Source organism: Thermobia domestica, chromosome 1 (genome assembly GCF_964235325.1).
Source record: "Thermobia domestica chromosome 1, izTheDome1.hap1.1, whole genome shotgun sequence".
Taxonomy (NCBI): domain Eukaryota; kingdom Metazoa; phylum Arthropoda; class Insecta; order Zygentoma; family Lepismatidae; genus Thermobia; species Thermobia domestica.
The window spans coordinates 265,204,233-265,230,226 of NC_137454.1; the positions used below are offsets into that span (position 1 = coordinate 265,204,233).

A 25,994-nucleotide genomic window follows, 5' to 3' on the forward strand; every position below is an offset into this window, starting at 1 on the left:
AGAAATGCCAGAAGAGGCGGTAGTTCGTGAAAGATATGTCAAGAGAATACAGTATGTGAGGAGTGGCTTCGTATTACAACTCATGAAGCATCTGTACTGTCGTTTCAGCGACATTTAGGCGGACATTCTCATGTGATGCGAAAGCACAATGACCTTTGACTATTGCTTAAAAGTTTATGAAGAAATTTACTGCGTGTTTCATGGATTCAGCACTATAACCACTGGTGCAAATCCTGCGGGATGAGGGGGACATATCCCCTCCAATCTTGGAACGGGAGGGACTATTCCCCCCAATAATCCGATTTGAAATGTGTTTTTTGGGGAAGAAATGTGATGATTTGCGTCCAATTGCCACAAAGGAAAGTGAGATGAAATTGATGTTCCCCAGAATAAGCCTCAAATCAGCCCGCCTCCCAATGTTGAAAACAACTCTGCTCCCCTGATTCTCCACAGCATTGTTTTTCAATTTCATAAATATTCTGAGCATCGCTTAAAAAAAAAGTATGGGAACAATCTTACCCTTCCCCCCCCCACCCCCCATGTTGAAGACAGATATGCGCCGCTGACTATAACGATCCCTAATAGTTTCGACTTGCCGGAGGAAGACGCGATGAATCATTCTCACCATAGACCACCATGCCAGCAACAGTCTCTGTAGATGGAGAGATGGTTTTGGAGGTTGTCCTGGACGTATATTACGATTCCCATACTGTCCTAGTAGTTTATGGTTGTCGTAAATCAATTTTTCATCGGAAGTGGCAATCCGACACAAAAATCCTTTTCGCTATCTAGTAGTAATTTATCCTTTGACAGAATGGACTATATCATTATCATGAAATTACAGCACACAGCGGTCACCGTGTTTGACAGTAGAAGGTAGATCGTACACCTCTTTGCAGATCCATTATACATGAACTCGATCTGTTACTACGTTTACGGCAGTGATCAGAGATTTCGAAATCGCAACGTGACTCCGAATGTTGATTAATTTCTGCACTCAGCTTTGCTGCACTACTCTACCGTTCTTTATGATAATCTCCCATAACGTTCGACTAGGCTTAGTTTTCGTCCCTATACCTTTTCTCTGATTACGCCTTGCTAAGTGTTCTGTATTATGTCATCACCTTGAACATTGTTACTATCGGTACACCGAACACACTGGCTCATAAGTACACTTAGTGTACAAAAAAAAAAAAAAAAAAAAAGGAAAAATTCATATAAGAAGTATCTCAAAAATAGAGATATTGACCAGTGACAAAATAGTGATAGTACAAAAAACGAGAATGTTAAATGCATTCAGGCAGAACAGGTTAATTTTGTAAATCCTTTAGAAAGTTCCACGCCATTAGATATAACGTATGCTACCTGAAATGTAGAATTTATACCAAGCAAATGCACAAGTACGCTTATTTTGCCTTTTGTGAGAGAACAATATGCTAAGGTAACAGTTCCAAATGATGCAATGAACGATATATACGTTTCAAGAAACGTTGCCAAACCATCTGCTTTAGTTGTTAATCAACCTAGAAACAATTACAAATATATTAATCTGAGAAGTTCAAGAAATTACTGGAAGTAATGTAAAATTAGTTAAATTTGTAGCCATAATGCCAGTCATATCTGTCGTAGAGAATGAATTGAATAAAACAAAGAATTTGTTGTTCAAGCTGTAAACGATTGTGTAGTACGTAAGTTAGAAGAAAAAGAACTGTACTATTAGTTGACTTCATTTAGAAAAAGAAACGAACTACTATTGAGAGTGAATTATTTCCAAGGATCCAGTTGTCAGGCTAATCGGTTAGCCACGCCCACTATCGACTTACCTGGCAATCATTGGCTATTTGTTTGCAGTACTACTTGCCTATAGTGTAGAAGTTTGCAAAACACAGTCGGGGTTTGTACGTGTTCACCATACATACAGGCATATAATTTTATTGAAGTATTTTTGATTGACAGTGAAGGCAAAAATAGGCCCTCGATGTTTCGCGTCATGTTTTTGAAGCAATTTAGTTGCCACGGCATTGTATGTACACGAGCAAAAGTGCATTCACACTTCCAATTTTTATATCCTGCAACGTTAAACAACCAACAATACTGCTAAGTTGTTTGTTGAGAACTGCACAAGACGTTCTACAAGTGCTCTAGTTTGTTCGAAACATCTCAGTATAGCAAACTTCAAAAAATAGAAAAAAATCCATACCTCTGCGACGAATAAAAAATCGATTAGAATACACAGTTTAGTATTTACAATGCGATTGATATCATGAAAGAGTTACAGAGAAATTTTATTTAACCTTAGATATACCAAGGAAAAATCAATGTTGGTCAAACATTCATTTCATTTCAAGGCTACAGCATTTTGTAAAATCTCCGAATGTTTTACATGATTCGTTTCAACGTTATCTTCACTTTTGTTACTTATCAGTTTTAATATATCCACTAAAACTTTATGAAAAAAATATCAGATTGAGATGATTTAACTTCCAACTTTGTTTCGCGAGAATATTGTTTATCAGCAAAACCATCGTAGTTTTTTATTTTTTAAAATGTATTATTATTATTATTCATTTACACATTAAAGCTAACAAGAATATTTTCTGGAGTTATATTACCGGTTTCCAGTGTGTTCGGAAAATGAAACAAAAAAGAAAAAGAAAAAACGAAAAAGAAAGAGAAAAAAAAGATAATTTAAGAAAGTAAAAACAAGGTGTGCAGTGAGTCAGTTCAATTTGCGAAAACCATTGCATCAGTAGAAAACATGTCATATGTTTTTAATATGACAAATAGTCATATTATGTGTGCACATAACATGAGTTTGTGTAATTTAATTCCCAATTAATAATAAGAGTATGTTTTTATTAGAAGTATATACGATATCAAAAGATCACGAGTTCTCTCTTGTAATACGCCGTAATATATCATTCACTATCTCTTGCTATGTTCTAAATAATCGAGAACTGTACTTTCGTAAAGAAGAATAAATAAAAATGAACTAAAACATAATCAAATATGCATATCGACGAATGTGTAGGGTAATATTTTCATTGAAGATACCTCCACTCTCTCTTTCTCTCGGTTAATATGCGTATGATTCTTGCATCTCATCTCTAGATGGAGAACTTTCAGCAAAGAGAAGTCATCATACACCCTGCAAGAACAGGTTAAATTCAAAAGCAGGGTGTCTATCTGTCACGAAAGTCACGAAATCAGAAAACGGTCATGAAAGTCACTGTTAAGTCTTATATTATGTAATAGTATTTTTTAAGAACTGGAAACACTGTTTCTACGAAATTTAGATTTCATTTGTTATTCAAGATGGAAAGTGTTGAAGAGAGACGGTGCATAAGGCACGAGGCACGAACATTTCTTCCAGAATTTTAAAGTTAAGTTTGTTATTTAAGTACAATGAACACAGTGCAGTTAGTATATGTACTTTGTGGTTTATTTGAAGTGTTAGTTGAAAACCAGCGATTAGTAAGGTACATTAAAAACTAAAAACAAGTATTGGAAGTTTCCATTGTTAGAAGACAGGCCATTACAAGTTAAATAAATCGCGAACATTTAAGAACATAATCATAAACAGTCACGAAATTTAACTTTTGGGTCACGATTTTCTTTAACTGTACAAATGTAAATATAGATTGGAAAATTTTGTTCTATAAAACGTCAAAATTCACCACCAAAAATGTCTGTGATCGGGATTAGACGCTACCAAATCGCAAGCAAAGTACGTGTCTATCGCATGGATGAAAATTCGACCTAATTCGCTCTTGAAAATGTTAGCAAATTTTATTTTTTGTTAAAAAAAAATAAAAAAATGTCACGAAATTTCATTTTGCAATTTTAGTAGACACCCTGAAAAGTATTAAGTTGACTTTGAGTAGACTTGAACCCATGACCCCCAGATTTCTAATGTAGTGCCTATAACACCTCGACTATTCTTTCACTACTGCCGAAGTCTCCCAACTTGAGAGTTCTGTCATGAAGTAATGGTCGGAGGGAGAAAGAACGGAAACAAAACTTTGATTTACAAAAAATAACAGAAATAAACAGAAACTTTCGGTTTGCCGAATGAAGGGTTAAGTAGCCAAGCCTCGGTTTGGACAAGCCTTTTGATGAAATCTTGAGTGTAACACAATATTTCTTTTCTACCATAGAAACCTGTGTATCTTGGTAGGTATTTAATTACGCTGAAATCTAAAACAAGCGTCTTCTGTGGTGAAATAATGCATTGCCATATCAAAAAGATTTTTGTCGTGGGTCTGCATTGTTTAACCCTTCCTGGAATCTATGTTATGAACAATCAGTCCATACAATACGCATCCACTTCGTAATTTAATAATGTTTAACAATTTTTTTTTCAAGTAGGAAATATGAATAAAATAGTTATTTACATTTATTTTAATGTTGCAGTTCAGACAACAAGCTGTAAAAAAAATCAGAACATATCTTCCTACTTAGCACTTAACGTTAATACAAAAAAAGTATTACAACTAGTCCGAGATATTATGTTTGTTACTGAAGTTTCTGCTGTGTATTATTGGATGAGTGAATAACGTACTTGAACAGTGAGATAGTCGTTAAGTGTCTTAGATTCTAGTCTCCACCCCAGTTATTTTATGATTCTTTTTTTTTAATGCTTGTTAAGAAAACAACCATAAATAAATTGAACATTTCAGTCATATCCATTTGAAGCTGACCACGTGATCCTTATGCTTCAATACTACGTCGAACAAACGTTTGTTCATAATTTTCCTTTCTTTCAGCCGGCAACTATATCCCTGTATTCTGGTGTGTAGATCTCTCGCTGTGAGTGTCGTACGTTCAAATCTCGCTCTAGACATGGATGTTTTTAACTTTTTACGTCTACTTGTACTTGCATTTTTATTTGATCAGTGGCGGGTAATGTTAGTGTTGCAGCATTGCGCAATGACCAAAGTATTTCAAGAAAAAATAATTAGCAGCAGCAGCAGCAGCAGCAGTAGTAGTAGTAGTAGTAGTAGTAGTAGTAGTAGTAGTAGTAGTAGTAGTAGTAGTAGTAGTAGTAGTAGTAGTAGTAGTAGTAGTAGTAGTAGTAGTAGTAGTAGTAGTAGTAGTAGTAGTAGTAGTAGTAGTAGTAGTAGTAGTAGTAGTAGTAGTAGTAGTAGTAGTAGTAGTAGTAGTAGTAGTAGTAGTAGTAGTAGTAGTAGTAGTAGTAGTAGTAGTAGTAGTAGTAGTAGTAGTAGTAGTAGTAGTAGTAGTAGTAGTAGTAGTAGTAGTATTAAAGAACAGAAAAATGACGTTCTAATACTCCCATATATACTTTAAATAACATATTTTCTTACTTTCTGTAACTGTCCCTTCCGTTAATCCATTTTAAAAACTAAAAAGCAATCCGTCACAGAATCTCTAATTTATATCATTATTATTATTATTATTATTATTATTATTATTATTATTATTATTATTATTATTATTATTATTATTATTATTATTACTATTATTATTATACGCGTCTTAAGCGACAGAGACCCGGATCGATTCCCGGCGAGAGTTCATGTGGTTCGGGGCCTACGTTAAGCTGTAGGTTTACTTTTCATATAGTCTCGCTGATGAAAGGGAACCTAAACTCAAAATCAAATATATTATTATTATTATTAAGTAGGGAATAGAAGAAAGGTTTGACGGTACTAAACATTTTATTTCCTCCCAGATTTTTGTTACACCCAGGACTGTAACTTGTGGGGGCATCGGGCATCTTCCCCTCCCAGGAAAGCTTTCTGCCGTTCGATGGGGGCCCATTGTAAGACAGACTTTTTTTAGTCCATATACGATACGAACATGAACTTATAAATGAAGCATCAAACAGGCATTACATAAACATAACAGCACACGAAAGGTAAATAAAACATAAACGAGTCTATTGTTCATTTCAGTAAAAAATATCTACTATTAGGTGCCCTAGAAATAATATGTATGGCTTTGAGATTAGTCAATATTGTCCCCTTAATTAATTTGTCATATATGAAACGGGCTCAGGGGCGCAACTAATGGTCCCGCAGATCTTGCCGTGCGGAAGGGCCCATCCAGGCTCCGGAGATCCATAAAGAGTAAGAGAAAGATGGAAAGAGGGGGCCCAAGAATTAGAAAAACATCTTTCCTATGGGACCCTAATACGCGTATTAATGCTTGCACCCCCAACCCCCAGAAAAAATCTCAGTTACGGTGCTGGTTATACCTATGGAGTGTATGTGATCTTGGTGTATCAGAACCATTTTAGATAGGTTTTCACGACGATCTCACATTTTTTCACTTAAGCGTCTTAATAGCTTTCGTTAGCAACACCGTTTGCTAGAGTCTGTCTCACAAGAATGCTCTCTGTTTCATGAAACATTGGCCATCATCTTACCCCGAACAATCTCTCATGAGTATTTTGCAAGTGGAGATGAAGTGTGTTCTCTACTGCTTTCAAATCGGTGTTTTTCAAGTTCAAAGTATAAGTGTCGTCAACATCTAGAGCAGCTCCGCTCCCGGCTCAGTCATCAGCGAGTCGAACTGAGAAGCGAACGTAGCCAATAGCTTATCCAACCGTGGCGGCTCGCGCCGGTGATTCATTCCAACCGAGCTGGCTCGAGCCAATATCTTACCTAAGCTAAGCCGAACCGAGCTGATGGCTCACCCCAACCGAGCAGGCTCAAGCCGATGGCTCACCTGAGCCTAGCTGAGCCGAGCCGTTGTCTCATCTCAACCGACCCATTTCTAGCGAATGACTCACCTGTGCCGAGCCGAACCGAGCCAATGGCTCATTCCAATCGACCAAACTTAAGCTATTGGCTCAGTTGAACCGAGCCGGAGTTCAAGCTGAGCCGGTGGCTCAGGGCTCGAGCCGAGCCGGTTGACACCACCATTTCCAACTCGATAAAGTTTTTGCATAGATATCGTGAAGAATTAATCGATTTAAGCAGTGTTTAGTAGTATTCATCGGTTCAGATGAGTAAATCCATGGTTTTCTTGCCCCTTCTTTGGTTATGACCCGAGTACTCTAAATCATACCCTTAACTTTCAGAGTTTTCTGAGTATACAGAAAACCAACTGAGAAAGGTGATAAATTTCCTTCTATCGCTTGTTGAAATCGAGGAAAACAAGATCACCTAGAATAGACCTGAGAGGCACACGTAGCAGGAAAGTATATATACTATATTCACCATTTGCCAACATTATTTTAGTATGAGCAGTGATCGGAAAGCTACTTTTCAAAAGTAGCTGCTCTACAGGTACATGATAAAAATGTACCTCGCTACAACTATTACCTAGTTTTCCAGAAACGTATTCGCTACTTAAGCTCTTGTCACAGTTTACTTGGGATCATGCATTATAATGGCATCTACATGCGTAACTGAACTTAAAAGTTTGGTTAAAATATTACATAAAAGCTTTGTCTGTCAATTTGCATTTCACAGTAAAGTATGCATTTTATCTGTTCTTTTTAAAGTATATATATATATATATATATATATATATATATATATATATATATATATATATATATATATATATATATATATATATATATATATATTACTCCCTCCCCTCAAAAAATGTATATGCTTTCGCTGCTAGAATGGCATGTAGGTTTATTTTAGGAGTCATTACTATCCTTTTGACCGATCGTCAGTACGCAATTTATTTCAGAAAATTTTCTTGTAATATTGTTCCAAATAATTGGAGACAGAAATCAGAAAACAATCATATATTCTCCCTATCATCATATAAAAATTTACTAAAAATTGTGAGGTAATGTTGGAGTTAAAAAATATTTTTGTGTCCTGGAAAAGATTTATTTGTAGCTTTAGTGCAAAATTCCCTACACACTATAAAAATATCTAGCTTAGCTACAGCTACAAGCTACAGGTTTAGACTTGTAGCGCCGCTACAGCTAGAGCTCCAAAATTTGTAGCTACCTATTATAACTTCGCTACAAATAGCGCGCTACTTCTGAACCGACTATGAGTTGTATTAGTAACAACTATCACCTAGTATAACTTGTGTCATATACTTTATGTAAGGAAAAGTTGATGACAAAGTAACGCGATGCATTTTAAAAGTAACTTAATAAACAGATTGAACTCTAGACAAGATATTTCACGTTTCTGTCAAATGACATTTCTATATCATTATTTTGCTTTTAATGTGCCTATATTAGGCCTATTCAAAATTACGCTATATTTATATTCTGAAAGGACTACCTTTCAGAAAATTCATTTCCGATAATTCATGAATCTTCACACTTACGCTGTGAAGCATGAGAGAACATCAGCGTGTCGTTGTTACCCAAATTGATACTAAGTAAGCACTTTTACTGATATGTCCAAGAGAACAGGAGAGTGCATCAATAGTAAAGAACATGGGAGTTAATTGTCACTTGAATATCTTTTTTCCAATGAAAATCCTGCGGTGCTGTACGGATGCAAAACATGGTGTTATAAACAAAACCTGGAAGTATTATTTTCATCTTCTTTTTAGTGTTTGTTTTTTAAATGTCCAATAAAAACCATGGCCCTACTCACCCAAACCGATAAAAGATACTGAACACTGCGTAAAGCCATTAATTCTTCAAGATAGCTATACAAGAAATTTATCGAGTTGGAAATTTACACCTGACTTTACAAGAACTTCGTTTTGTAACAATTCTCTTCACAGCCGAACCAAGGATTTCTTTAAGAAGAGATCAGATACAAGAAGACTCACTAAGCTGGACATACAGTCACTTCCATAAAAGTGAAAACCGATCTAACCCCTAGCGACCAAACTCGGTTCATTTGAATGCGTTGAATGAAACGTGCTGAAACTGTGCAATTGGTTTAAATTGGTCGGCTCGCGACTTGTTCTCCACAGCCGAACTCAGAAAGACCGCTCATATATCACATTTACCGAGCCGATGACGCACCACAACCGTGCCGACTCGAGAGGATGTTTCATCTGAGCCGAGTCGAACAGAGCGGATAGCTCATCGCAACCTAAACGGCTCTGTGGTGCGCATTACCGAGCTTTTATTGGGTACCTCTACTAGAAGGATATCACCTCAAAAATCCATCCAGATATGTGTCAATTGTTGAGGAACCGTGTAACTTCTAGCTACTGTGAGAATTTGAGTCGCAGATTTCTAAAAGGTCGAAGGTTCATTGTTAATGAACTTCGCTGCAGTGCATCTTCAATAATACTGACCCAGAAAACATTGATGTTATCCATGACAGTATTGCAAAATTAAAACCTTTGGAGTGCTATAGAAATTATAGGCATTTTGCATCAAAAGTTACAACACCCTCTGATGAAGTCTTGAAGATACAAATGTGGCAGAGCATGAGGAAAATATTGACGAGGCAGGTTCCCAAATCTGAATGCTGAACACAGATGGCAGCGAGTTCAGTGTTTTTTCTAGGTGTACGTTTTCCCTCGAAGTTGAAACATCTCGCTGCGCAGAATCTAAGATATACTAATAGTGTCCCACTATGGCCTCAACTTCTTTTGATTTCTCTTCAGACAACCTTTTCTATAGGAAAATGTGAAAGATATCTCACTTTTGAGCACAACATTTATCTTTAAAAAGAGGATACAGCCATTTTTTTTAAATATATCGTAATTCAATGTATGGCTTACATCCACTACTTTAAACCTAAGACAAAACCGACTTGAATACAATAGAGAACATACCTCATCCCTTCGTAAAATACTAAGTGAGAGTGTTCGGGGTAAGGTGGCCAATGTCTTATGAAAGTGAGTGCATTCTTGTGAGATAAATTCTAGCAAGCGGTGATACTATTAAGAGCTATTGAGACTTTTAAATGAAAAAAAAAAAATGTGAGATCGTCGTGAAAACCTATCTAAAATGGTTCTGATACACGAAGACAACAATCAAGTCCATACTGGGAAGAAATAAAATGTCTAACCAAATTTAGTAACCTCAAACCTTTTTTTCTATTCCCTATTTATAGGCCTAGTAATAATAATAATAATAATAATAATAATAATAATAATAATAATAATAATAATAATAAAGTTTGAGTTTAGCGCCGTTTTCAGCAGTGAGACAATATGAGAAATAAAACTACAGCTTAAAAGGCCTCATCCCGGCGAAATTAAAATACCGCTAATTTTACAGTAATTATATCTTCAAATAGATAAAACATAATTGAAATGTGGAACAAGAGCGTCCTAGACAATATTACTTTGCGTGAGGTACCGTTATCACAAGTCACCTAGTGGCTTTCCGTTTTCAGCCGTTTAGAAACGCGAAAATAAATGCTGATTTTCAAAATGGCTCGAAATCGAAAGCAAATAAGTGAGTCATGATAACAGTATTTCATGTAAAATCTTGTCTAGGGCGCTCTTGTTCCACATTTCGATTATCTTTTATCTATTTAAAGATATCACATAATTACTGTAAAATTAGCGAAACGTACAGCTTAACGTAGGCCCTGAACCACATGAGTTCCCTCCGGGAATCGAACCCACATCTCTCACACCAAAGACGCGTATAATAATAGTATGTTTGATTTTTAATTTAGTGCCCCTCTCAGCAGCGAGGCTATATGAGAAGTAAAAGTGCAGCTTAACATAGGCCCCAAACCACATGAGCTCCCGCCGGGAATCAAGCCCGGGTCTCCCCCGCCAAAGATGTGTATAATAATAATAATAATAATAATAATAATAATAATAATAATAATAATAATAATAATAATATAGGCCTATTTGGTTTTGAGTTTAGCGAAACTTTCAGCAACGAGGTTAATGAGAAATAAACCTACAGCTTAACGTAGGACCCAAACCACATGAGCCCCCCGTCGAGAATCGAACCCGGGTATTCCATGCCAAAGATGCGTATAATAATAATAATAGTATATTTGATTTTGAGTTTAGCTCCCCTTTCAGCAGGGAGGCTTTATGAGAAGTGAACGTACAGCTTAACGAAGACCCTAACCACATGAACTGAAGCCGGAAATGTTGTCTACCATTGTTTTATGACGATCTTTGTTTTTCGTCGAGAAGTGTGTGTGTGTTTTCTTTAAAGAAAAAAAAAAGTTTGCTGCATTAATGCTAAGGTACTGTTTTGTACTAGAAGTATCATTATTAGAAGTAACAAAAGAGGAACTGAGAATTTCAAACAGCAAACTGTGAGCTGTGTTCATAAGTCTTGTTTCTTTTTTCATTCATTTCCCTCCTCTCTCATGCGTTGTTGCCAAACTTACAATTTTAAGGGACTTCGAATTGTTCTTTGTCTTGACGAAGTATACTTACACATTTATAAATTGGAGAAAGTACAGTCTGCAGCAAAAAACATTCAACATGACCATATACGTTTATTGGGAAGCTACGCCTAACAGCGCAGGGAATCAACATAACGTCTAAGTGACACGAATCACGCCAGGAGAAACCTCACCGTTCTCCCCTGCACATTTATTTTGGAACAAAAGACTTCATCGTTTCACAATAAATTTACATGTTCATGTTGCAGGTTTTTTGCTGCGGACTACATATACATATATATTTCCTTTATAAAATAAGTGTATTTTATACTCTTGATAACTTTCCACGTAAAACTATGATGGGAAACCTTACATTGAATTTGGGAATAGTTAGCAATGCTCAGGGGCGCAGCCGCGAGGGGGAGGTCCACCGGGTCCGGTCCTCCCAAACATTTCGAAACTCGACTAACACTTGTAGACTTTTTTTTAACGAAGTATACTTGTTTAAAAGAGAAATGATTAAAGTAGGCTAAATATTTTATTTTACACCTCATCATGTACTTTTTCTTTCTTAAAAATAATCGTTCTATCATTTTTTGCTTAAAATATAGGTGACAGTAATTAAGAATTACTTATCGTCTTTTTTGGGGGTGCAGAATAAGAAAGGTATATATTGCATAGACGTATTGGACCCCTCCCAGCAAACATTTCTGGGTGTAGAACTGACAATGCTGTTGTTTTGACGTTCTTTGTCTTTTGGCTTCTGATAATACTGATCCTACATCCGGCGGGTTTCAAAGTTTGCTTTCCAGAACGTATGACATTCATAAGTGTTGTTTCGCTTCATGTGGAAGTATACAGTGTTCATCGTGCGTTACTTAACTAAGATGGATGATTTGGAATGTAGTTTTTCTTTTGCTCACGTGTGTGTGTGTGTGTTGATATGTGACATTTGCAATTCATATTGCGGTACTTTTTTGTATCAGCTGGTTTGGTCTTTTAGTTATTAGATTTAATTGTATTGCGTGTGCTCTAGTTCTGTAAATAACCTACAAATTCTGAATGAACTTATACCATGGCTTCTGTAAATAACTTACAAAAAATGCCCAGCTTTCAACTCAGGAAAAACTTCCAATTAAAGCTTAAGCAAAACAAGCAAAGGACAGTCAGGAAAGTGTTCGAAAAAACTTCGGTTTAAATTCACAGGACATCTTATGGCAATAATGTTGTTTGCACCAGATATATTTCCACAATTTATTTTGAATTTTTCTAGATAAACTGTGAATAAAGTGTATTCAATTTACATTTATATATAACTAATCTCTGCCACGAACTGTCTTCAGTCTACGCTGCAGAGGAATTTCTATCATTGTCAGGGATTAGGTTTGCTAGAATGAATTCTTCCAATAATCTAGGAAAGCTATTTAGTGAATCTACAAAGCTTCTGAAATTAATATTAACTGTACCTATGATGTCAGCATAAAACAAAAAGTTTTTTTTTTTTTTTTTTTTCACATCGAAAAGAATTGACACTTTCAAGGAATTGAATGCCTCAGGAATAGTTATCACCATTGGTTATGTTTTCCATCGGAAAAGACGTGACAACAAGAATACCAGAGTTCAACCAGCATGTATTAGGCAGATTTGCTCCAATCAAAGAGAGGAAAATGAACTTACAAATTAAATGAAGTGACTAATCGGATAAAATGTTCTGCATTATTTTTTATTTTTTAAAACAGAATTTTATTTAATTTCACAAGTTACCTAGCATTTGTATCTAAAGTTATGCTGATTAGTCAATGAGTCCACCAGGCCCGTAGCCAGCCCAAAAATGATGGGAGGGGGTAAAAGTTAGAAACGCCGATCCAATCATCTTATAGTTCATCACCATATTATGCTCCATTTGGAAGCCTACCGTGAAAATTTTAGGAGTCCAGCAAAAATTTGGGAGAGCCCGGCCCCCTAGTCTTTCCTGGATACGGGCCTGGAGCCCACTTTATATGTTCTGTCTCCGATCATTCGTACTGCAACACCCGAAACCACAATCCACCGGCCGCCACTGTGTTTGATGTCGTTAAGACTTCAGAATACTTCGCAAAGAGCACTTAGCTGTAAGAAAACAGAACGCTATTTGTTGGCAGCCGCCACTTTCGCCATATATGACTGAATATTATATTTGCCTACTAAATAGCCATGTTGGATTCAATTCTTTGATAAACTTGCCTTGAAGAAACCGATAGGTATTCTCTGTCACAGAAGTTTATGCATGTTTTCGCAGGAAAGTATCTTTTGCACCTTGAAGCGATGGAAGATATGAGAAAATCAGTTCGCTTAATGTAATTGATCTTAAAAACTTTTAAAGCTGTGGATTCTGGTAAAACAACAAAACATATTAAGTTTGCAAATGCAAATAACACGAATAATGTGACAAGCAGGGAAAGCAGAGAAACTGTTATACGGTAAGACGACAGAAGCAAAAATCACAACTGAATGTTTAAAGTGTATAGCAGGAAAGCAAGCACCCGAGTATGTGGCGTAGTGGTTAACGTACTAACCTACCAATCAGCTGATCTGTGTTGGAATCTTTATCAAGTGCACTTTTTTTCTTTTCGTTGGAGAAACAATCATTACTTGTAGTATTAGAGTTTTATATATGGTTTCATTCTGTAAGTTTTTTTTTTTCTTATTCTTGTCTAAGGTAATAATATAAAGCTGCAAGTATGATTCTACCTAGGCAAATCAAAAATAAGGATGTTCTAGATTTCTTTTCATTAATAAAATATAAAAATAAGCTTACATCCGAAACTAAATATACAAGTAAGTAAAATGAAAGTAGCAAATTGGTGGGTCACCAGCCTGCAGAAGAGCAAAGCAAATATAACCTGAGGCGCTTTCAAGCTTTCAAGTGCCTGCCGTATCTCTGTCTTAACCGTGAACTGAACACACCTTTTTTTTTTTTTTTTTTTTTTTTTTTTTTTTTTTTTTTTAACACAACGTTATCAATGAAATACTGGTCTGTATGAAAACATAAAAAGAAAAGGAACGAAACAATATTAGCATATTTTGTTTTTATTATTAGATGTTCCAGTATGTTGTAAAAAGAAATCATGTTCACTATTTAGTGAGAATATGATTAATAAATTAGTGTTCATACGGAGTGGAAAGACAGTATGTATTCTGGAAGGTCATATTTTATTTCGGAATACTCACGTGAGAATGAAAATAATGCAACATTTATGGAATCAAACCTAGCAAGAGATTGATTCCTGATGGGAGTTCACTTTAGGATCCCAAGTTATGTTGTAGAACCATATCTCATATAGTCTCGGTGCTGAAAGGGATGTTACACTCCCAATAAACCAACTGATCAGTCTTAGAACTATTAGTTTGTGGAAGGATGATTGGTTTGTGAACTCTGAAAGGTTTCTATTAATCTACAAGCCATGCATGGAGCAAGTTCCACGTAACTCAAAATAGATTAAAATCACAAATCTGCGTATAAAATTTGATCGCTCGCTGAGCTATTGTGACCAATAGAATAATTAAACTTGATTTTTAGCTTCCTAAAATTGTGCTTCTAGGTTCCTAATACGGGTTCAAAAGACCCGTAAATATATTCAAAAAATCAAAAATAGAATACACAGTTCGTTTAAAAATATAGGCTAGAGCACTCTTTAAGGGTCATACACGAACTAGTTGAAAAGTTCATTCTTCGAACGAGAAGAATAAGTTTATGAAATATTATTTGCGAAATATTCAAACCTCTTCCGCAATAGAATAGCATATCAATTGAAGTGAAATGAAAAAGACCCAAGTGAATCCAACTAACTATCTTCTAGTATTATTTTAAATGGCTAAAATACTTACTTTCGCCAGTTTATGAAAACAAAATGGGAAATTAAGATATTGTAGCAGTTGCCTTGTTTCTTTTGGTAGAGTTGGAATTTCCGAAAAGGATGGACCATGTCGTCACAGATTTGTAAGGATGAGTTTAAATGCCGAATTTCATCTTCCTATCATGAGAGATTCGTGAAACTCTCTTTTTTAGAGTACTCTTAATACTCCTTTCCTCGCTTAGAACGTGTATTGTATAGAAGTAACATGAGAAAAACCCGGCCAGAGTTAACTAACAAGAGGAAAGCAGGCTTTGGTAAACGAACTTCAGGGCCTCCTTCGCGAAGCAGTAGTGCACATTTAAAGTGTTAATATTACAAACTAGAGGAGTGCAATAGCCAGAAATAGTGGGGAAGAGCGTCTTAAAGGTTCCAACTCGCTGCATGTATGACATGACTCGAGAAATTGTGAAGTGACGGCGTGGCAGAGTTAGGATGATCCTCGGCTCCAGTGCAGAGGGTCCAGGGTTCGATTCCTACTCGAGTCAGTTTTTTGTTTTTTGCTTTAACGAACAAAGTAGTCATTTGTAATTACAAGTAAAATATTAATACATCATATGTTTATAATACACAAAACAATATAAATATTCTAATCAGTTGAAAAGTTTTGAATATTTCATGTTAACGAGCAATAAAATATAACCTATTTCGCGTTGTATATTGTTGCGACGGGTTATATTATGGTTAGCAAAGTCGTTGTGTAAAAATGTTCTTGACGCTTCGTGTCTGTATCTGTGAACAGTGTGCGAATTGACCGGACTTTTACAAGGGGGGACGGATATGCTTCAGACGACACTAGCATGGCAAATTATGACAATAGGAGCATCATTTAGGGAGAGCAGGAGGGGCATTTGACCCTCAAGAGTTTGAGGAATAAATATACTTTAATCAATTGTCTACTAATATACTAGTACAAAACGTGAAAGTCTTATGTCGGTGGCGCTCTTGCCCCCCTTAAGTGGTCTGAAATGACACAGCTGGTTATAGCATACATCCAATATTACCAAAGGGAATTTCTTCCTCATCCCCATTGTAATTTACACACTATCCTCAGATATAAACACGAAGCGTCTAGAAATTTTCTATACAACGACTGTGCTAACCATAATATAACTCCTGATATCAATATCCAACGATGAATAGGTTACATTTTATTGCTGGTTAACATGGAGCATTGAAAGATTTGACAACTGGTTTGAACTTTTTTATTGTTTTATGCATTATAAGCATATGGTGAATTAATATTTTATCGCTACTTTATTGATTAAAGCAAAAACAAAAAAAGTTCACTCGTGCGGGAATTCAAGCCAGGACCCTTTGCATGGGGGTCGCAGACGCTCTGCCTCACTTGATAACTTTACGCGTCGTATCACATATGCGCGACTCTTTTTCCCCACTATTTCTGGCTATTGTGTTGTTCTAGTTTCTAATATTGGCACTTTGAATTTTCTTTCCCCTTGTAAGAAATGGTCACCTGGAGTCCGCTGGCGAACTTGGACACTATATAGAGACTGATCAACTATGCCTAAATGAAAAAAAAAAAAAAAAACCTATAAGGCAAAACTCTATAAAGGTTAGTAACCAAACTTTATAAGGAACAGATGTTAATGTAGCCGCAATCAGTCAGCATCAACTGAGAGGGCAACTAAACACTTCAGACACGTGTAAGAAATGGTCGATCCGTTGGGATAAATCATCTGTTAATCACGTCTACAAACCTTATAAAAAAATTACGTTTTTGTCGTTTGAGCGTAACACATTCTGTTTTTCAGTGACTTCCAATGCTAAACTTAAATCCGCGATTACTTCTTTCCCCGTGTTTACTTCCAACTGAAATGTTATATTTAGGCATAGTTGACCATCCTCTAAATCGTGCCGAAGTTTTGTCAAGTTTCCAGTGGACGTCAGCTAACTATTTTCTTCCAAGTACTAAATGTATTCAAATATTCATTTCAAACGGTTCATCCGATTTCCGTTATGATCGGACACGAGGTCACTTTTACATATTGCCCGCATATTTAGAACTTGCCCCCTTTTCCCCTCAAAAGCAGATTTTTAATGACAACGGAAGATGTGCTCACATATTATAAAATAAGGCGTTTATATCCATCTCTTCCTCTTACAATATATACAGGGCGTTGCCAAACAAAACCGACAACGTTTGGGAGGTTATTCCTGACACCAAGATAAGACAAAAATTATACACCAACCTGGGTGCACAAATGCTTCCTTTCCGATTTATAGGCTGCGGAAAATGTGAAAAAATGAAGTTTAAAGGTCCATAACTTCAATACTATGGGACATACCGTAATCGGGTCAAGACTTCACTTAGGATCTAATATGTGCGCTATCCAAAAATACATGTTTCAGAATCCTAGGGTACACACGCAATAACTTTTATAGAAGGAGTTTGGCTACGTGTATATACTTTGAAGTATTCACCAACTACCTCTATCAAAATTGTTGCAGAAGTACCGCAGGATTCTGAAATTTGGATATTTGGATAGGGCACATACTAGTTCCTAAGTAAAGTCTTGAGCCGACTACGGTAGGTCCCATAGATTTGGAGCTATGAGACTGTAAAGTTCATTTTTTCATGTTTTCGGTAGCCTATAACTCCGAAAGGATGCATTTGTGCGCCCAAGTTGGTCCATATTTTTTGTCTTATGGTGTTAGGAATCACCTCCCAAACGTTGTCGGTGTTGTTTTGAAACACCTTGTACAGAAGATAAATTCCGTGTGAGGAGATTCTATTAAAATCTGTAAAATTACCCCAGACATTAGGCAAAAGTTACAACATAGTCGGGATTGGACAGAAGTGTCCAGACGACCAGGACATATCCCCTGCGTACGTTCCTACAACTAGCTAAATGTTAACATGTTCACTGCGGTAACGTAAAACTTGGTTTGGTTCTCAGTGCTATACGAGTTACCGTGTCTCTCGTTGAAGCGCACAGAAACGAAGTATCGCACCAACCACCAGTGACTCGTAACGCAGCGAACCTGTTTTAAACGAGTTTTCCAGTCAAATTTCATGTAGAAAGTACGCCTACTGAACTCACAAGAGCCCTAAGAAAAATTGTTTTTAAGTTTTACGTACCATGGTTATGCCGACTAAGCTAAAGGAGACGTCGATGACGAGAACGAAAGAAATAGTGGAGTGAAGAAAATAGAAGGAAACAGAACCCCGAGAAAACCTACACACACAGCGTTTCTCCAGCAGAATGATCACTGAGCGGGAGCTGGAATAGATGCAGGGACATTCCAGAGCTGAGCGGGCTACGACCAAAACAACCATAAAAAAAAGCGTTTGACCTTTTTGGAACAGGGTAAACCATTACATTCACAAAACTTCAGTAATAATAATAATAATGGTATTAAAGTTTTTTAAAGTTGCCTTAAAATTAGTCAAAACGTACAGAAGAATCGGGGTTTCGGGGAGGGGGTCTGGACCTCCAGAACACACCTCTGCAACTACCAAAATTTTAAACGAAAGGTTCCACTAAAATTTCTTGTAGAAAGTATTCTACTGTACGTTTTAAGAAAATTAGCTGTAATAATAATAACTGAATATCACTGAAAAGTAAGGTATATAATAAACTAACTTTTAGGATATGCAGAATTAATTACGAAAGCTTTGCTACAAAAATACGTACACAGACCATAATTTGATAAGCTCAGAAACATAAAGTAACAAAATAGCGTATAAGATTCAGTCTACAGAGCAATTGTTATTTAAAGAATGGACATACGCTACTTCGAAACTCAAGATAAGACGAGAAATGTTTATGATACTTTTCATCTTGTCTTGATTCTCATCTCTAAAGCAAGACGATAATTTGAGTTAGCCTTGTCCCATCTCGAAAGTAAAATGTTCTTTTTCGTTTCGATTTTGTTTGTTTCGTTTGATAAACGAGATGAGAAATTCCTCTTCTCGTGGGCAACATTAACAAAACTGAAATGTTCTTGGCAAATGTCACGTTCCTGCTTGCCAAATGTCACGTTCCTGATTGTATGATTTGAACGATAAGCTCCTAACTTTTAATCTTCTACGAGATTATTATTATACCTGAAGATTTGGTAGTTCAAGTATTGAAACATCCGAGCATTAAAAATCTGAAAATAAAACAAAAATGTGTGATCGCCGATCAATCGCCACCAAAAATTCTAAAGTAAAAAGAAACACTTGCCCTCCGTGAATCCGATCCGACAACTTTTGGTTACTGGCCGAGCGCCTTGACCAGTGAACCACGATCACTACACAGTAAAAAGTTCGTCCTTAGTGTGTTCACAATAAATTTCTTTGCCTCCGGTTACAAAGTTCTATGTTCTTTTTTTCGAAAGGTCTTTCGTATTTCTTTTATGATGTAAGTCAATAAGTTTGTATTACTAACTTGAGTTGTTCTTAAACCTTTGGTTCTCAATTTCGTTTCTTATCCACACCTAACTACAGATATGACAAACTTAATTCTCATACTCTGCGTTTGGTTTCAAAGAAGTCCCCATTACCTGGTTAAGGACTTATATCCACCACTAAACAAACATTTTTTCGACGTTGTATTGAAGCACAAGAATTACGTGGTGAGCTCCAAATTCAAATGACCGAATTGTTGCCTTCTATTTGTGGTTCTTTTTTAACAAGCATTATAAAAAATGAATCATAAGATAGCTGCGGCGGAGGTTCGAACCCAAGACCCATAATGATTATCTCACTGTTCAAGTACGTTGTCCACTCACCCAATGACACAAAGAAACTTCTGTAACAAATATAATATCTCGGACTAGTTGTAATATTTTTTTGTATTAACGTTAAGTGCTAAGTATGAAGATTTGTTCTGATTTTTTTTTTAATTTTACAGCTTGTTGTCTAAACTGCAACATAAATATATATATAAATAACTATTTTATTCATATTTCTTACTTGAATAGCTTTGTTAAACATAATTAAGTTACGAAGTGGATGCGTATTGTATGGACTGATTGTTCATAACATAGATTCCAGGAAGGTTTAAACAATGCCGACCTGCGACAAAAATCTTTTTGACAGATAGTAATGTATTATTTTACCACACAAGACGCTTGTTTTAGATTTCAGCGTAATTAAATACCTACCAAGATACACAGGTTTTTTGCAATTGTTTTTGCAAATTGAACTGACACGCTGCACATCTTGTTTTTACTTTCTTAGATTGTCTTTCTTTTTCCTTTGTATTTATTTTTCTTTTCTGTTTCATTTTCCAAACCCACTGGAAACCAGTAATACAGCACCAAAAAATATTCTTGTTAGCTTTAATGTGTAAATGAAAAATAATACATTTAAAAAAAAAAAAAAAAAAAAAAAGCTAGAACGGTTTTGCTGATAAAAAATGTTCTCACAAAACAAAGATGAACGTCAAATACCTTGACCTGATATTTTTTCATAAAGTTTTAGTAGAGATAATAAAACTGATAGCTAACAAAACTGAAGGTAACGTTGAAACAAATAATGTAAAACATTCGGAGATTTTACAAAATGCTGTAGCCTGTGAAATGAAATGAATGTTTGACCAACATTGATTTTCCTTGGTATATCTAAGGTTAAATAAAATTTCTCTGTAACTCTCATTATATCAATCGCACTGTAAATACTAAACTGTGTATTCTAATCGATTTTTTATTCGTCGCAGAGGTATGGATATTTTTCTGTTTTTTTTAAGTTTGCTATACTGACATGTTTCGAACAAACTGGTGCACTTTTAGAACGCCTTATGTAGTTCTCAACCAGCGAACCTTAGCAGTATTGTTGATTGTCTAGCGTTGCAGGATATGAAAATTGGAAGTGTGAATGCAGTTTTGTTCGTGTGTATACAAATAAACAATTCGAGCCTTGACAACACAAATATCATATGTCCAGTTGTCTAAATTTTTCAGGAAACTGTTTCGAAGTTTCAAAATATTGGCAATAAACATGATCATGACTGAAATAGTTGAACACTGGGGATGAAGTTAAACATGTTATTGTCTTTTTGATGCATGCTAACATATCAAGCTATCATAGCAGGTATCAGGCTATCGAAATAGCTGACAAAGTCAATATTGAAAAAAATTGGACATATCACATTTATGCTCTCAAGACTCGAATTTCTCGTGTGTACCTCGTAGTAGTATTTGTTTCATTCTCGTAAACTTTATGGCAATAGAAATAATCTAAGTACATGACTATGTTGAAAGAAGTATACTAATAATAAATCACACACTGAACTGAAGCACGTAATGCACATCACGTTTTGCGTAGTACTTTATAAGCAAATCAGATATTTAAATAGAAGTGATGGTAGTTTAAAATGCAATAGGCCTATTGAAAATAATTACCGATTGGCTTGGCGAGATAAAGTTAGCTTTTGTCAAAAAGAAATTAGGAAAAATAAGAAACCTGTAGGAATCTTTAAACTTGCTGTGGACAATATTTGCTTTATAAAATGTTCTAAATATATAATAAATATTAGTAGAAGTTGTATTTTACAAATAGTTAGAAAATTTTGTAAATAATTATATTCATTGTTTAATGGTTTTGCAAAACGATGTATAGAATGGAGATGCTTCTTTTATGCGAAAAATAGTTTCTAATAATAATAATAATAATAATAATAATAATAATAATAATAATAATAATAATAATAATAATAATAGAAATGAAAGTGAGAAATAATGAAAGTAACAATAAATAATAAGCAGAGGAAAACTCTTTAAACGATGCACTTCATTCGATAACCATATTCTTAAATGTCGTAAGTATACCATATCCGAATGAACTTCGAGATTTCGTCAACATACTTTGTCCTTCATCAGGAGACTTTGTAGACGACTAACCCTATGAATATCCATCAATTGAAATATTTATGGAACTTTTGGAAATGTTTGTCAATCTTCGTGAAGTTAAATTTTCTGAATGCTAGATTCCAGGATTCTGTTTGCTTTTCGTTACCCTACAGCAAACATCTATATTCGGCCACCATCTATAATGTTATCAACGTGATAGGCTCTTCAAAATATTTTATTTAGTTTTCGTGTATGATGCCGTCTGTCTACAGCAAAATTCATTTAGTAGACTCAAAGGAGCATACGTATCTAAATTATCTACTTACTCTTACGGGAGCATACGAAATTTACTTATTCTTACCAAGAACGCTGATCATGCTATAGAGCTGCTGATGTTAATTTTAATACAGTACTTATGTTTCGATGAGTTTATCAGATGGTCCTTCCTTACACTTTATCTACAATTTATCTATCACTCTTGTAGATTAATGTAGTGGGTTATTACCATTCAATTGCACATTAAATGTACTAGCGTAAATTTCACAACGTCCTAGCATAAAGTAAAAGTTTAATATATATATATATATATATATATATATATATATATATATATATATATATATTGTAAAATGAATGGTTATCACTTCGCATCTGTGTACTGCACGAGGGAAAACCTTTGTATGTAATATCAAGAACATAAGGAAAAAGAAAGAAAAATCATAATTACTTGATAGGAACAAATGAAACTGATATCACAGATTAAGGAACTATCAAATATATTCTCCTATTGTATAGCTCTCTTCGCGGTTTTAGCCGTTGTTAGTGTTTATCTATAAATAGTTTCTACGCTAAACTGATTCATTTATCTAAACATTGGCACAATAGTACCATCATCAGGTCAGTGTACAAACTATTTCAAGACGATGCTAAAACCGCGAAGAGAGCTTTACTTGTAATAGACAGGTTATATCTGATAGTTCCGTAATCTGTGCTAATATTCCGTACCTTTTCTGGAAGTTCACCAAAATAATTCTCTGTTTTATACGGTATTATTTCTATTATTTCCTTCACTGAATATAATCACTAATTTATTTCATTGGAACTTCATTTGCGCGAAAGTATGTGTGTGCGCGAAGGGAGAAAGGATACTCTCGAGGCATAACTGTTCAATAGTTCACGACAGTTGATGAGATGGGATTTCTGGCACATATCTATTTTGTAAAACAATTCATGTATATAAAATTACATAAATGCATTCTACGAAAAATATTGCGCCCATTTTTCTATTATCAATCAATTGTTTAAATTATGAGTTATAAGATTTTTTGATTATTTTTTTTTTCTGTATAAAAATCTTTAATTTTTTTGAACAGATGATTTTATATATTCCGTGTCATATTGAACTTCATGACATAATCATAAAGACTTATATCTAAAACTATTACACTGTAACTGCATATATACTACACACATACTACATTTATTGATATCTTGTAATGACCCCATGGTAAATTGTTTATACCATCTTTCAAAAGACATCTCTTTACATCTATACAACTTAGAACGAGTTTATTTTCTTCTACAATAAAACTCGTGCTTATAACTTCTAATTAAACTCAATTTGTGTGATATTGTTTCTGATTAACAAACAATATTTTTATTCATCAAACGTTAAATCTGTATTTTTTGAACATTTTTGAAACTCTTTTTGCTTTTTTACAACATCCTTCTTTATCAAATTTGCTTTTAAATTTCGGGTCATTTAAATCAATCTGTGACGCTTTTATGGAATATGTATTTATCTTAAACCAACTATTTCTTCTAATATTGTTCCTTTTAATTCATTTTTCATTTTACCGAAAATCTTAATGTTTGGTACATTGTGTTATTTTCACTGTAAACACTTTTATCATAGTAATTAATATTTTGTTCATATTCAAAAGTCTTTCGTTTAAATATGATAGATGAAACTTCCCATGTGTGTAGATCTATAACATTCCTATTTTGTCATGGTATTTCGGTTTCATTATATTGTAATGGAATTCATACATTGAACTTTTTGATAGATCTAAGATATACATTCCCACATAGATCAGTTTGCAAAATAATATTTTGATCTTGCTCATATGCACAGCTATTAAGTTTTCTGTATATACAATGATGCTTTTGTAGTTAGGTTTTACCAGAAATATCTTTTTTTTCATCGCTTACTAGATTAATGTTAACTCTTTTTTCAAGTATTTTCCATTGTCTATTCGAACAAAGTTGTTCATCGACTTATAAAAATGTTTCTTAAATTCATTTGTTGGTTTTCTTCTCATCTGCGTGATTAGGTGATATAATTTTTTAAGCAATTTGAATTCTGTTACTCTATGTACCTTTTTAATTTTAATCCAAGTGACAGATACTGTATTAAATTTCGGTAGTGAATCATATTTCTCGTTATCAAATTGAAAATGTTAGAAGTTTTTGAGTATTTTGATCCAGGTGGTTGCATGTTTTGTGGTGCTAGCGAAAAGTCTTCATGTTGATCATGTAATTCTTTCGGATATTCTAAATCAGCTTCTAATATATTTCCTGTCTTTGAATTTTAAAGAATTTTATTAACATCTAAAGTGTTTCAATGTTCTTCACGTAACCATTTAAGTTTTTTGTAAGGTAAATAGTGACTCATATCCCATCCAGATAGATTATTCGCATCCAAATACATTAGATACAGGTCTTCTTTATTTTTGTTGTAATCTTCCATATATTCTCCATATATTTATTGTTTACCTTGACATATCTCTTCGTAGATTGACTAATTCCTCCTCTTATTCCCTTTTCAATCATTAATACCGTATCATAATCATTTAATAGTTCTAATTCTATATTTGCATTTTAACATTGCATCTCAAGCTGAACCTGGAATAGTCATATACCAAGCAGAATCAAGTCTATATGCATTCATACATGTGATTTTAAAATTTTCAAACACGTCTGCTATTAAGAACATCCGTTCTTAAATACAATTAATGATATTGTCCAAGATTTTGTATTCTGAATTTATCCCGAACTTCTTTGCATGTTCCTAGCCTTTATCAGTAATTTCTGTGTTAAGTTTGTTGAAACATTCTTTTTTAGATCTTAATTTTTTTTCTCTAAATTCGTTCCAATTATCAATATAGTCGAATTGATAAATACCTTTTCTTATTACAATTTTAAATTGCTCTTGCAAGTAAGTTTCTGGTGGATAACATCGTGTCCGTGAGTGCGCTTTGGGTGCTTCCGTTTCCTCCCACATTATTATTCCAATTCAATCATCGTTCACTTGCCTTAATCATCCGTCTCCCTTAGCCTAAAGGACATAACCATGGCACATTAAACTGAAATATTTCTTTGATTTTTGAAATTGCTCTTGACTGGAGTAGAAGTGTTGTGTATGAGTCATTTGTTCTGTTGTTAGGTTTGATGATAATTCATCCAAACTAAATGCCATAAATATAAAACAATCAATGAATGTTAATTTGATTGTTCTAACCTTATAACTAAATGTTACGTATCGTTTCTTGTTATTTGGTATTAGATCTATTGTTTGTTTTTCACTACCAACTTCTTTTATAAACAAATGAGAATTATATCGTATTATGTATTATGACAGGTACAACTTTTAGGTCTTCTTCTTTTAAATCACGGTTATTACAAAGAGCAGCTACAAACTATCCTGTTATGTGATGATCATGTTTAAATTTATGATTTTTTTAAAAATATATTCTTCATTGCATTAAGAACAACCTGTGGATTTATTGAATTGTTTCTTTTGTTTTTGTGTTAAGGATAACTTATTATTTCGTTATATATCGTCCCTCTCGAGACAAAGGGGTGTATCTAATTTTCTTAACTTTTTCAGGACACAAGTTTAAACCTTTTCTCATGGTTTATTCTGTCGTCTTCTTTTAAAATTTAGTTCGATCTCGTAAATTATATAACAGAACAAAGGAAATCAAACTAAATTTTGAAAGAAGACGATAGAATAAACCATGGGAAAAGATTTAAACTTGGCTCTTGCAAAATTTAGGAAAATGAGATACGCCCTTTTGTC

The 25,994-nt window shown here is 34.6% G+C and overlaps 1 protein-coding gene across 8 annotated transcripts in view; it reads left to right on the top strand.

Annotated features, from left to right (window-relative positions):
* Positions 1 to 25,994, top strand: part of LOC145660847 (NEDD8 ultimate buster 1-like) — a 405,125-nt gene that overhangs the window by 353,970 nt on the left and 25,161 nt on the right. The window lies entirely within an intron of this gene.